Source organism: Gasterosteus aculeatus, chromosome 1, assembly GCF_964276395.1.
Source record: "Gasterosteus aculeatus chromosome 1, fGasAcu3.hap1.1, whole genome shotgun sequence".
NCBI lineage: Eukaryota > Metazoa > Chordata > Actinopteri > Perciformes > Gasterosteidae > Gasterosteus > Gasterosteus aculeatus.
Window position 1 is genome coordinate 4,025,480 of NC_135688.1, and position 14,295 is coordinate 4,039,774.

Here is a 14,295-nt window from a genome sequence, read left to right on the forward strand (position 1 = left end):
ACGCTACATTTTGGTGTGTGCACTAATACACCAACCTAAAGTTGTAGGTTTGGGAACAGAGAGCCATTTATCAACGTGTGACCTCAGAGCGTCTGGACACAAAGATAAATGGAGCCCATCTGATGTTGGATTTACACGTTTATAACGTTTAGTTGAGTCGTATCTCACTCGGTATATTTAGAGCACGTCCGTTGTGTTGCTGTTATAAGTCACGATTGTTTGCTTTTCTTTTTTTTTTGCGTATTATGCCTAATATGGTTTCAGCAAATGTGGCATCTAATTAACTGTCAGGCCCCCCGCCAGAGAGAAATGATGGATAATGTGGAGTGGTTGCATTAATAAACGCAGCCGAGCGGAGTAAAGCGCAGACTTGGGAATAGGAGCGCCCGGGCTCTGGGGTGCCATCGCATTTGCAGAGGGGCTTTGCAGATGGCAGCGCATGCGCGTTTTCAAGTTTAAATCGAAGTCGTCCGTTGCGCGAAAGGTTGCCCGATCGCTGAAGGAGGGGGGGGGGGGGGGGGATGTAGGGGGGGGGGCGCTGATTGGGGAAGGGTTTAACAGCGGCGTGCAGTCACTGTCATGCTGCAGAGTCATCTGTGATTTACAGTGTAATTGGTGTATAATTTGCCAGCTGGTACATGTTTCATTTGATGAATTGTGTTTCCGACAAAAGAAATGAGGGCAGGGTGAAACCTTGCTTCGTCATCGATACATTTGCATCTCTCTGTCTCGGTGTTTGGCTGAAATAAAAGAGCTGAAGTAGGTATAAAAACGTGAAACGGACGAGCAGGTATTTGAGTTTCATATTACACCCGTTACAAGATCCCTGCTTCTCTGGTTTCAACAGAATCTCTGTGCTTGTAAGGAGTCCCCGCCGGCCCCCTGATAACAGCTAAGTAATAAATCAACTTTAAATGTGCTCATCCATCTGTGTGTGGCGCGAAACAATGACAAGAGAACAGGATGAGTGTGAGACAGAGGTGTTGAATCACAAAACAGTTGCAAAAAATATATATTGCACATTTTGAAAGGCATTAATCTTGATTAATGAATGTTGTTGTTACAAATGTTGTTTTTACTGAACGTTTGTTTTTCTTCTAAAAACTAAATCTTACAAGCAATGAGTAATCACTTTAGAAAAAGTGTATTTTAGACACTGTTGTTTAATTGGTAATGTTATTTTAAACACTTAACTACACACATTTGATCATCCTGGAGGCAGAATTCAACTCTTCCAGCTAGCTTAGCCTAGTAGCTAGCTTAGCATAGCGGTGCTTTGGGTGGTCTGTTTGCCACTCACCCCCCTTTGGTTTGACACGTGGAGGAATTCCTCTCTGTCGCTCCTCAGTCTGTTTCACGTCCAATGCAAACAACTCTCTCCATCTTGAGCTTCTGTCTTGCTTTCTCCCATGTAACTGACTGCAGCTAGCGGCCGTTTCGTTTCCGCGGTCAACTTCCGGTTTACTTCCGGATATAAACCGGAAGTAAACAACTCCACGTTAACTACGTTAAAATGTTTTGTTGCATTAATTTTGGCCACGTTAATCGCATGGATTAATGTGTTTATTTTGACAGCCCTGATATTCTTTTAGCCGGAGGCAAAGTTTACAGTCACAAACAGAAAAAAAAGAAACTCTTTATCAACAAGCTAACCACTTGTGAAGTAAGCAGCGAGGGGAAGCGGGGCCGCTGAAGTGTGCGTGTGTCCCTTTCTGAGGAGCGACGGGCGCCACTCGGTCTGATAAGAATTCAATCCTGTCACGGACGCTGGCCGTCATTCAGCTCTCCTCCTGCCGCGTGGATCCGTCACGGATCCACGTGACGGATCGACGTCTGTCTGCACCCGCCGTCTCATGTCTCCCCTCCTCGCATCTCTGCGTGATGTCGCTGCCACCGTCCTCCTCTGATTCGCTGTCAGATCCGTCCGTCGCCTCCACAACGAGACTTTCTGGGTATGTTCAGCTCAGGGAATCCTTTCAAAAAGGTTTTGTGTGTTCAGCGACAATCAGTTGTGTTGAATCATGATCGATACTCCATACTCCATTCTCCATATTTGAATGAAAGCAGCACCATGTCAGTCCTGTAGTCGGAAAAATGTGTTTTTTTATTAGAGGAGATTTAACAGTGAATCTCTAAGACGGAGGAGATTTGATGAATTTCGCGACGGGTAAATGCACTTGTCTTGAAGTGAAATGAAAAAAGGCTAACAAGTTATCATACTGTTAATGTGTGCACTAAGTATGACAAAGATGCTGTAAAGGAAGATGTCTCATAGCGCACTGTATTGAGAGGCAGGATGGATAGAACAAGTCATGGTACAATGCTTCAGCATTAAAAGTCATGTCATCAGTCCTGTGGGTAATGACTAGTGAATTCCATTTCCATGATAGAGCTGTAAATGCGTTCTCCTTTTAATCTTTGGAGCTTCCTTCCCATAAGTCACGTCGCATCTGGGAACTTTTCTGTTGGTGAGTTACGTGCTCATGAATGATCTTCAGCTTTGACTTAAATGTTCTCTACATCGCATGGCGACAATATGAACGTATACACACACAGGAGCTGACCCCTATGTGCACACGCTAACTAAAACATACATACATACAAGTACAGCACAAAAAATAAGAGCAGAAGGCTTTTTAAAAACACAAAGGTTGGCTCAATACTAATAAGTTGTTGATGTTATCGGAAATTCAGCATTGTGTATTTTCACACAGCACTACAATTTCAAAACCAAATTGCAAAAGAGTGTTCAATGTTATAATAACCAAACCGTGGGCCTGTTAAACCCTGAAAGAAGTCTGCTAATTATTTGTGCCTTAAAGTAGACATTGAATTGGCAATTATCTGAACATCGGTCTACTTGTGGAACCAATGCGTTACTCATATCCATAGATACAGCAATAGGAATATTTTATCAACCCATCTGTTGCTCTGAGTGTCTGTTTTTGGCAAAAACTTAACTTTTTAATTCATTATTTAATTAATTATTTGCATCCATGTTAAACAAAACAAATAGAACTCATTTCAAAAGCAGAGCCCACCAGGAAGGAGAGGGATGATACTCTCAGCAGCTTAAACACAATCAAATCATACTGATAAGATGAGTGATGTGTGTAAAAATGACCGGAATGTGTCAATATGACACGTGCAGAGGTTTTTAGTGTGTTAGTATGTGGAACCTTACAGCATAGCTTATGGTCGCGTCGTGGCCGACATTAAAGAAGCGATGACACGTCGGCGCCGTGCCGGCTAAAGAGTCACCACCATTGTCACAACGAGTCAGCATAAGCAGGACCCAAACGCAGACTCACACAAAAATAATACAGGCTTTATTTTATTCATGCCTGAGGGGGAAGGGTGGGGGGGGGGGATCAGGACACAAGATAGAACAAAATACCTACAGACTACACAGAAAAGACGTTCAATGTGAAAACATTCAATGACGCGACCAGGGACAACAGACACACATGTGGTTGAACACAGGAGGAAACAATTAAGGACACGGCAGACAATCAGACAATCACCCACAGGAGAAAACACCCGGTCAGGAAGTAAAGTTAACCCAGGGACACAAGAGGCAGGAAACTACAAAATAAAACAGGAAACAAATATAAGATTAGAATCTGAAAATTAAGAATCTGCAACTCAAAAATATAATAGAGTGAATATCCAAAAATATATATTAGTGATTGGAAAAAAATATTTTATTCCAAAAAAATATAGAGCTGAGTCAAAACTATATTCATCCCGAAAATATTTTTCGGACACTTATTTTTATTTTGAATACATTGTTGTATTTTTCAAAGTTCAACAACAAAACGTTTAACTTCCAGGTTCACATTTGTTTTTCAAATGAACAAAACTTTTATGGCTCCATAATTGAACCTGAGCTTCTTTAGCGTTTGTGTTGTTGGACGCCATCCGGTAGCCAAGGGGTAAGGACGCCGAGGTCAGGCAGGACCTCATCCCAGCAAAAGAGATTCTTTCTAAATGAATAAATAAATAAATAAAATATTTGACCATTTTCCGCAGAGGGTTACGAAGCAAAAGAGAACATGAATCACGAGAGACAGTTTGAGAGTAGACTCAGTTACGGCGAGCTGGCAGGAGTTGATGTTACACCTGCGAGCGCAGAGAGGTCAAACTAACCGAAGCAGATGATAGAGTAGCAACAGTAACAGGATAGCAAGGAGGTCTAGATGGAGCACAGTGAAGTGCACTGGGATTTCAACAGATCCCGGACTGCAGAGCATAATAGATGGGGGCCACGGTGCTTCAGCACAACCTGCGCCAGTTTCGGTTACACCGGGAAATGAGAAATGATGTCAATTTTGACGGGTCAACTCAGACCAGGAAATCGGAACATGTGGGCAACTCGGACCGTATTTTATTTTTGTGCATTACAACGCGAAGTTGCTTATAGATGATGTAGAACATTTTGCATGACTGAGATCATGCATGAAGGCAGACCAATTCCCATCAGATGCAAGGAGGGAGATGCCTTTGGTTTGTAGCCGAAGCCGATATTCTAAAAGAATTCCCTGAATAATGCTGAGATGATCGATTGCTTCTCAGGGAGGATTCATTTTAAACGATAGTTCATCTAAATTTAAACGTATAGGACAATAATCTGGGGTGGGAAGGAAGGAAAAGTGGAGAAAGTAGGTAGTAAGTGCTGGATTTAAAGGCCAAAAGAAGTCTTTACGAGCCATAATTTAAGGTGTAAGCTTTAATGACAACACTGAAAGGCCAGATCGAATAAAAGTGCTCGATGTGTTTGGAAGAGGAGCCCGCTCAGTTTATAATGTGTATAAACGCCTGATTACCCCAAAATGGAAACCAAAATGGGCCTCCACAGAACCATTTACAGACGGCGAGTGGATCAGAGAAAACCTCCTCAGTGTTTGTTCCATCGCTCCAGTCATCGCACGCAGTGACCAAGGAGACCTTTTCCCCCCTGAGGAGGATCGAGGTCGGAATCCGTCAGCGTCTCCAAAGAGCGAAGACTTTCTATCGAGAGAACAACCTTTGAGAGGTTTAACAGCTTTGGTTAATTTAAAACGAACGCCCGTAATCAGCTGATAGTATAATCATGGAGAGAGAGAGAGAGCCTGAGAGATTACGAATGAGAAGGAGTGTAAAGATAATCTTCCTGCAGCTTCATTTATTTATTTTTTTCCAAAATCCATTTTTGCCTCCGTTTTTTTAATATTAGTGTTAGAGCCGCTGTGACGCCTTAATCGTCAGCACTGTATTATCAACTGCGCGGTTGAACCGTAGTAACCCGTCACATGACGCCTGGTCGGCCGCTGTTCACCCCCCTGCGCCCAGATGTTGAGCCATATGGGTGTTATCACCAAAGCAGGGATAAAAGCTGAGGATTTCACAGCATTAAACTTGTTTATCTCAGCTTCGCTGCATGGAGATTACGCTTCCCAGAAGTAACCCAACAGCTGTCTGATGTTGCCAGAGAAATAGAAAACATTTCGCCACCTCTTCAGAGGAGAGCGTGCGCGTTGTACCACCGGCGCGGAGATAACAGCGGCTCCGCTTCACAGGTCAGAAGGTTCGGCGCGGTCAGAAATAGCTGCTAGAACTTTGTGTGCGATGGCAAGTTAGCGCTGCTTTTAATATCCGCTTCAAAGAAAAGCAGAGGAAACTTTTATCCCTCCTTAGATCAACAGATTCGCAACGTCCCTCCACAAACCACATGCAGTTCAGTTAATCGTTTTCTTGGAAATTTTTTGTTTTCACTGTTTACAGATTGCAAATTACAGCCTGACACAAACAAGAGTAAAGTAGTGTTATTTTAATCTTTGCAGTTTACGCAGTCCCATTGTTTTAGGGGCAGTGATATTGTGACAACACCCCAAAATGGAAAGCGCTATTCAATCAAGCGGCTGGAGGCTCATTCTGCTGTGCTGGTGCAAAAATAAAACACCAACTTGCAACTGTGCAAAAAACGAGGTAACGCCATTAAATATTCATCCCGTTCCCTTCAGATCCGCTGTCTTTCAGCGGAAACAATGTTTGTGAGCCCAAAATAAACCAAAATATGTCCTTCACAACAGCACAGGGCTCTGACATTCACAGCATTTGGATGCCACAGCATATTATATTAGAGAAAGTGTAAAAAGGCATTTCTATGTTCTTACAGCTGCCAAGTAGCGAAAAGCTACAGTATATTCTTATGCTGACGTCAGCCAAGGTGAATTGTATAAAGGCGTGATGGCTGAGCTAACTATCAGTCCCAAAGCCCACTGTTAACGTTTATTTGCGTTAATATTCCTATTCCTAGAGCTGATATTGGAGTTGTAGCTCGCGCCAGGCGTGCGTGATATTTATGTCACTCAAAGCCGAGGCAACACATGCACAGCGCGCTGAGTGTTCTGTCTGAAGGCGACTGTTGTTCCAGCGACGTGTCATGATGTGAGTCCTCCTTATGCCAACCACAGCTGTGTTGTGAGGGAAGTGTCCGGTCTGCAGCAGCAGCCATCTGGGATCCTCAGCGTGCTCACACAGAAGCGAACACCTGAAGCAAAGCTTGACGACAAATCTCTGTCACGGTTTTCTCATCATCAAACCAAAGTAAACGACAACAAAAAAGAAAACTTTAAGAAGGAAGATGACAGCGCTTCTCCTTCCATTGGTTGCGAGCGGGGAAGGGAAGCAGAGATCCTGGACGAGCGGCTCCTCGGTTGGTGGGAATGATGTAGACGCCTCTCAGCTCCTGTGTAATGTTCTCCTGTTTTTATGGAGTACGGCACATTCTTTTCACAATCACATCAGTGTTATAGACATAGAATACATTTATTATAACAACATGCTCTGCTTAAGTAGACAAAATGCCCTCAAGTCTCTTTTCTTTTATGGAATACGGATGAGCTGTTCGGGAAGAGGAGGGCGCGGCGCTGTACTCCATTAGCGCTATCTCCGAGTCTTTTTGTTGGATGTGTGTGAATCTCATTTCCACTGAGGGGCATATCTGATGAGGTGCCGAAATTAAACATCTTGAACTGTGGGCTCTTTTGAATGGGATGCTCTGAGAGCTCAACGACAAAATCAAATCTTTGCCGGCTCTTTGCTGCTTTCAGCTGTGCAGCCATGGCGCGAGCCCCTTTAGAACCACGCAGATGAGACCGCACGGGCTCATATAATCAGATAAACATCCTCTATTGAATACCGAGTGCCTAAACACAATTCTGCAGGAAATTATAGTGCTGATGAGCAGGAGATAGGTTGTTATAAATGGAGGTGTGAGAGCCTGTCGGGGATCTGCAGTCTTATTGTCTTTGAGAAATACGCTCAATGTGCCACATCCCCTCGTTGAGGAATCATGAAGAACTGTTTTGCCCTCTAATTAGCCAAATATTCTGACCCAGACACCATCAACTGGATTTGTAAAGAGAAAACAATAAGCTTCAAAGCATCGTGTCTCCGAGGACTACGTTATCTACGAAGGCAGAATCCCACCGCAGGAGACCCGCAATCAGCTCGCCTTCCTCCCCGGACGGATCACAACCCAACTGGGCCGGCTGCTGAAATCCAATCTCCAAAAGTCCTCGCGAGCGCAGCGGGGAGCAGGAAAACAGATTAAAGCCTAAAATCAGCTCCCGCTTATCGCGTCACTGGATGTAGTTTCAAATTAAGGATACACAGTTTTTAATAAACCGCATTCATCTCAAGGTTTTAACTTTTTCGAATTCTAGCAAGAGGCCACATCAAGAGTAACAAAGTCTACTTTTAATCCCGGTTTTTAACCTTGAAAGTGGGGATCTGTTCTTGTCCCATCGATCTGGTCAGAGATGCAGATCACATTTTAAAGGGGGGGTGGCGTTTGGATAAGGGCTGCCTGCAGGGCCGATAAGTGTGACTGTCGGCTGACATTGGCTGCTCGGACGGGAGCAGAACTCATCAGGGTAATGAACGGGGGGGGGGGGGGGGGTGAGCGCTGCTTTGGACGGAGGGGAGCGGGCAGGACACGCTGAGCTCTGTGAAGGTCGAGGAAAGGGACATATGAGAGACAGGTGAGCCGAGCGTTGGACGCTGGAGACGTGAAGCATCAAACTGAATGAAAGTTATGATTGAAAGATGATGAACACCGCGAAACCCAATTCCTATTTAAGGGAATATCTTTTGAAGAATGCTTTTATATTTTCACTTTACTTTTCCAATGCGTTTCAATAACTGTACAAATGGAACTATTTATTTTTGTCTTCTCAGTGATAACTTTCATATTTCAATTATTTATTAACTCAAGTACATAAAATATTAAACTTGTAACATAAAATTGCGGATAAGACTGAAAGTTTTAAAAACAAGAGCAGTATCATCCCACTTTTGCAGTCTAGGAAGTGAACATTCATATTTCTTAAACATTTTAATCTGGTGTTTTAAAAGAAGCACAATACCTCATATTTAATATGTTGAAAACAGACAAGGCACACAAAGCTGAGGCAAAGGGCTCCTGGCACCTTTAATAGGCTGTCCTTCAAATGGCTTGCATGGGAAATTGAATTCCACCGGGGTAAAGTGACGGTGAAAGGCACACACTGCAGGTGGGGGGGTAGAATGCAGCAGAGACCAAAGGACAAATGTGGGTCAATGAAAGCACCTCATTGGTTGATGAAAACGCTATTCATTTCGATCGGTCTTTTTCAGAGGTGCTCCAATTGCAAGTTGTAACAGAAGTACAAAGAGCCCTGATCATCAATCTCTCACTTCTTCCTAGGAATTCGTTCTCATTTCTTCTTTGCATGGCGACTGGCGCATTCGCACTCATATGATGATAGCGGCAGGAAACAATCGCCCATAAACAATTCATAGAGCGAGTCGGGGCTTAAAGGTAAAGGTCTGAGTAAAGAAGAGCCGCCTGCGTAAACAACCGTAGCGTCCGTCTTTAAAAATACATAAGACAAGAGAGGAGCGTTTTCATGGAGAGCAGAACCGTGACCTCTCTGCAGAGAGACGGCACGCGTGATCTACGGTCTACAAGTCTTATGCTCCCTTTGTGTCCTCAGCCAGTAATGGCCCCCGTGCTCTGCAGGCTTCTCCAAGCCCTGCAGTATTTACTTCACAATACAGCTATTCAGTTTGCAGGCCGGCAGGTTGTGATCGCTGTTTTTTAAAAGGCTGGATGGTACATTTCAATTTATTGCACCATTTGCCTGAATACATGATAACGGTTTACTAAGTACCTTTGTAAAATAAATTCTATAGCGTACATGCCGGCAAAGGGAAGCCAAGTCCTGTTTAGAATATGGTTTTTTAATGAGGATCGAATGATTCAAGGATGGCCTTGTGTTATTAAACGAATGCATATGGGGGACAGCAGGAGGAGATCAGAATGATACCAGACAAAAGAACACTTCAGAACATTAGACCTTACAGGATGTAGACTCCATCCAACCAAAACATTACATTTGGCTCTTTTTCTTTCTTTTATATAAAATCCATGTATCCATCATCCAGCAATAAACAAACAATAAGAGCACTGCGCTCAAAAGGTCAGTTTACTCTAACAGAAGGACGACATGTTGTGGCGTTTTTCTTTCCTTTTGAATACATCATCCCGTCTAGTCGTCTCTCAAAGTGTCTAAATTAAGAAGCAACTTGTCGTTTTTCCTTACGAAGCGCTCGGTCACGTCGGCTGCACACCTGTGGGTGTTAGTTCCACACGTGTGGGGATCAGCTGTTGAAGGATGGAATGGCAGAAGAGCTTCATCGCCGCTGACCTGCAGTGCGTCCGCTCAGCGGAGAAATCAAGCCGCCAAATCAGCCCCAACACTGAATGCAGCGATGAGCTCGTGTACCTGGTTAAAAATGAATGTTGCCAAATGGTCACTGGGAAATGCACAAAACTCATTGCATCCAGCAGTGACTGGCGGGTACCTAAGAAAACAAGAAATGAAACAAAAATATGACCATGTTAAACTGGTGCGACCAAAGACCACGAGGCCCGGAAGAAACACAACACACAATTTATCCAGCATTCATTGCAATACCGATTCTGCCTTTACACAAAAAAATGAGAACTTTGTAATTTTGTTGTCGCTAACAAAGGAGACTTCAGGTGTCTGTGAGAAAGCTTCCGCGCCTCCCAGCTTCAAGTCGAGGACGCGCTTACGACTCGATTGGCGGCAGACAATGAAGCAGAGGAATCGACCCAATCAATGTCGCTCTGAGATGGTTTACCGAGGCAGCTCGGGGGGGGGTTGGTTGTATTTATGTCGCCCCTGCAGGCCCTCGTCTTTGCTGCACACCTCTCCACCTCCACGTCAGCCTCACAATATCCCCACTGTAGTTTTTTGGGCCTTTATATTACAAGAATTTGATGAGCTCGGCCCGGTGGAACAATTGCTTTGCTACCTTCATATTATTCTTGAGGCACAGCAGAGCAAGACTCGTTCTTTTTCCTCATTTTCTACTCGGTTTGACAATTTTAAGTGGTGGTTGCTTCTTTCAAAAGTTTTTGAAGGTTTAAAACCGAGAAACACCAATGTTGTAGTTTGTGCATCCGATGTGCAAATGTCACCTGCAGTAGAGCTTCTGGGTCTTACACAAAAATACAGTACAGCACAACCACCAATCAGCGTTTGTACCACTGTGCTGTATTATTAAAATCAAATGTAAGAGGCTTTTGTCTGCATTTCGGCCTCAGAGGGAATTCTGCAGTGTCTAAGCGTTCATCTTAGTTGCCGCTGACATCAAACTGCCGAAAGAGAAAAAATGGACGATTGATTGGCGCCGTCGAACCTTAAATAAGGCGTGAGTCATCTAAAAGGGGCAATGGAGGTAATATTTTAAAAAGGGGCTTGTCATCAGAGGATTACGGATTGAGAACTTGTCATCAGAGGATTACGGATTTAGAAGGAAAAAGAGCACATCCTCCGTCATGCCATCCTGCCACCAGTGGTTTCACCGCGCCGACCCCCCCGGGCGGCTTCATCCATTTTCAACCGCTTTTACCCGGGGTTGTGTCGTGGGGTCAACAACTCCAGCTGGGGACCCCAAACATCCTTTTCCCGGGGCCACATCTACCAGCCCTGACTGGGGGGATCTCAAGGCTCAGGACATATAATCTCTACACCGAGACCTGGATCTCCCCCGGGGCCAAAAAAACACACGGCTTGTCGACTTTAATGCAACGCCGCAAACGAGAGGCAGAGAATTGTAGGAAAGCGGCATGCACGATCACATGACTTGGAATAAAGGCCAAAGAGGAGGGGAAGGAAGAATGCACGTGTTCACGAGTGGGTGATGTGTGTCTTTGGGAAAAAAAGAAAATTAAAAATGGAACACTGGCTCTTTTCTTTATCACTTTATGTGTAACTTGGCCTGATGTCAATAAGGTATCGTATTTAATGTACCAACGCATCATTTATTTAAGCACTGAAACAGGAATATCTCCATCAACAATTGATCTGCACATCAATAAAGTGGATTGAATTGCCTGTTTAACCTTGTCATCCTCGCCATCAGTAAACCTACAGAAGAAGAAGCTCAGCCACACACATTCACATCTTCATGTCTGGGCGACGCCTTCATTAAACCACAATCTTCCAGTGCCGATCGGGGTCAAATGCCGCCGAGCAGATGTTTTTGCCCCACATATCATATCAACGCAGCAGTTTCTATACTCATTATGGTGTTTGGGTAATTCCTGCTCCTCTTCATTTCTAAAACCTCAGAGATGAAAACACGTCTTACTTCTGAGGTCACTAACAAATATGAGTGTGCGGATCCCAAGTGATTCGGGGGACAGTGCAGGGATTGCTTTTGGTATTTGGATGGGAATATATCCCATACTGAGTCCTTTCATCACACACTGGCGTCACACATAATTCCTCATCCGTCCACAGTGTGTTTCCACCCCGCATTTATTAAAGTGTGCTGAGCTTTGATCTCTCGATGAAACAAAATATGCACACTGAATTAACTGTAACTGTAACTTTTGTTGTTGCATCTGTTTGTGTGTGTGTGAAAGGCTGGAGGTAGTTTGTCTGTTTGAAGCCGGTGCTTCATTGATGACCTCATCGGATTTAAGATAGACAAAGATTTTCTCACAGCGCGTTCGACTGCACTTATGGACCTCGGCCATAAATTTGAAACAAACTTACCTTGCAATCAGATCGTGGCCTCGGAAAGCAAAACTGCAAACTCCAATCAAAGGCAGAGGCTGGATTTTGTTTTTATGCTGCTGTTGCTCTCAGCAAAAGTGAATTTAATTAAGATCCGTATACAGTTAAACAAGTGTACCTTGTATAGAATTTCAAAATAGTTATTTGCCAACTATTTGCTATTTGCAAAATAGTTATGCAACTATTAACTGAAATTAAATTAAATTTAGACACATAATTACTCTAGAATTATCACGTGATCCAACAGGAAAAACCTCTCAGTGTCACGGAGGGGGGACAGAAGTCAGACAGAGGATAAACGTGGCCTTTAGGCAGGGTGGCTCCAGGTAGCAGGTCGATGGCGCAGTCCCCTGGCCGGTGAGGTGGTCGTTTGGTCGCCAACTGCTTGCTGAACACATCCTGGAACGCCCTGTACTCTGCAGGAACCTCCACCTGGTGCTGGATCTCCGGACTCGTCAAGGGACGTGGAACCAACGGGAAACTCTGATCTTCCCTCCCCAGCGAAGGACCTCCCCGGATTTCCAGTCGATGGCCAGTTGGTGTTGGACCATTCAAGGGCGTCCCAGGATGAGCTCGGCAGTAGAATCCTCCAGTACCATGAAGGAGATCTCCTCCGAGTGCAGGAGCGTCAGTGTGAGGGTGAAATCTGAGGAAATTTGGAGGAATCTGAATGGAGCTTACCGCCGGGCGTGGAGGTCGAATTGGGCAGGAGATGGTGAGATGTCTGTTACCCCCACAGTGTAGGCAGAGGCGCAGTTGAATTCTACGCTGCCGCTCCGACAAAGAAAGAGGAGTGGAGTCAATCTGTCGGTTTCATACCTCATATTCTCATACAGTGGCTATAACGATCACCCTGGCCAATCACAGTCCCGCAATCAGTCCCATCCTTTTCGATCACAGATGTCCAACTCAGGGTCAATCAACTCCAGTCCTTTTACATTTAACCATTGCACACCCGCCTTACATTTACAATGGTTACCACACCCCGTACGTGACCGAAGGAATTAAGGACTGGCGGACAGCCTAAACCAGTTGAATGAATCCCGAGCTGGATCCTCTACGGGCTCCTCTGAATTCTGCACATCGTTCGGTCTGGTCTTCTGTCACGGAGGGGGGACAGCAGTCAGCCAGGTGGTAAGTACAATAGTGTTTATTGAAAGGATTGCGGAACCAGACGGTGATATGGTGAGTAGGCAGACAGTTGTTAATCAGCATGGAACTTTAACTGAAGGGTAGTCAGAGTCTCAGGTGACGGATGCGCAAGGAGATTGCCTTGGAGCAGACGGAAGGGGTCCAGGTACGTAGCAGATAGGTCTCATGAGAGTCGGTAGTGTCATGTAGAGACCAGACCAGACCCTGAGTGTGTGAAGAGGAGTCGGATATAAAGGGAGGTGAACTGATGATGTGCAGGTGATGGTGATTAGAACTCAGGGGACTGTGGACGAGTGAGTGAAGCTGGTGGGATCCTGACTGACACTCAGCTCTCAAACAAGAGAATAAAATAAATAAATTAAATTAAATTAAATCTAAGCCTGGCTCTGCTGACAAACTCAGATGGAAAAGGGACGCCTTTGTATTTCATCTATCTGGAAGTTGTTATGCTGTGAAAAACTTCTAAAGAAGTTTTCTCAAAACAGTGATGTGTGTTAGATTTTTTGAAATATGGAGTCGGTGTCTCTGAGTACATCCTCGAGTACCTGCGGCAAAATGTCGTTGCATCTTGAGCAACCTTTTCCCCGTTTACAGCTCCACTTCCACACTGCCAGCCTAGAATGATCATTTGGACTCTAACCAGCTTCCAATGCATATTCTGCTAACACTGTATCGACCATATGGTGCCTGATCACCAGTGAGCGTGTCCTAGATCCTCAGAACAGACGTCACACCTTTCACCGTCTTCCAGCTCTCGCCCATCAAAACGCATTTGTCTTAGAAAAATGAAAACGAACTGCAGCCTCAGAAATAAATCCGTGGATGAGCAGAGCGGCGAGTAAACACCTCTTTGTGCAGTGATGCGCGAGTGTGTAGCGCTTGGATCCGAGACAAGCCTCACGCGTTTGTCCGCCGGTCCTCACCAATGCGTTAATGCAGTGTAAAAAACAGAGTGGACCACGTTCAGCCAAAATATGGCTTTTTATTTATTGTAGTGCACTAA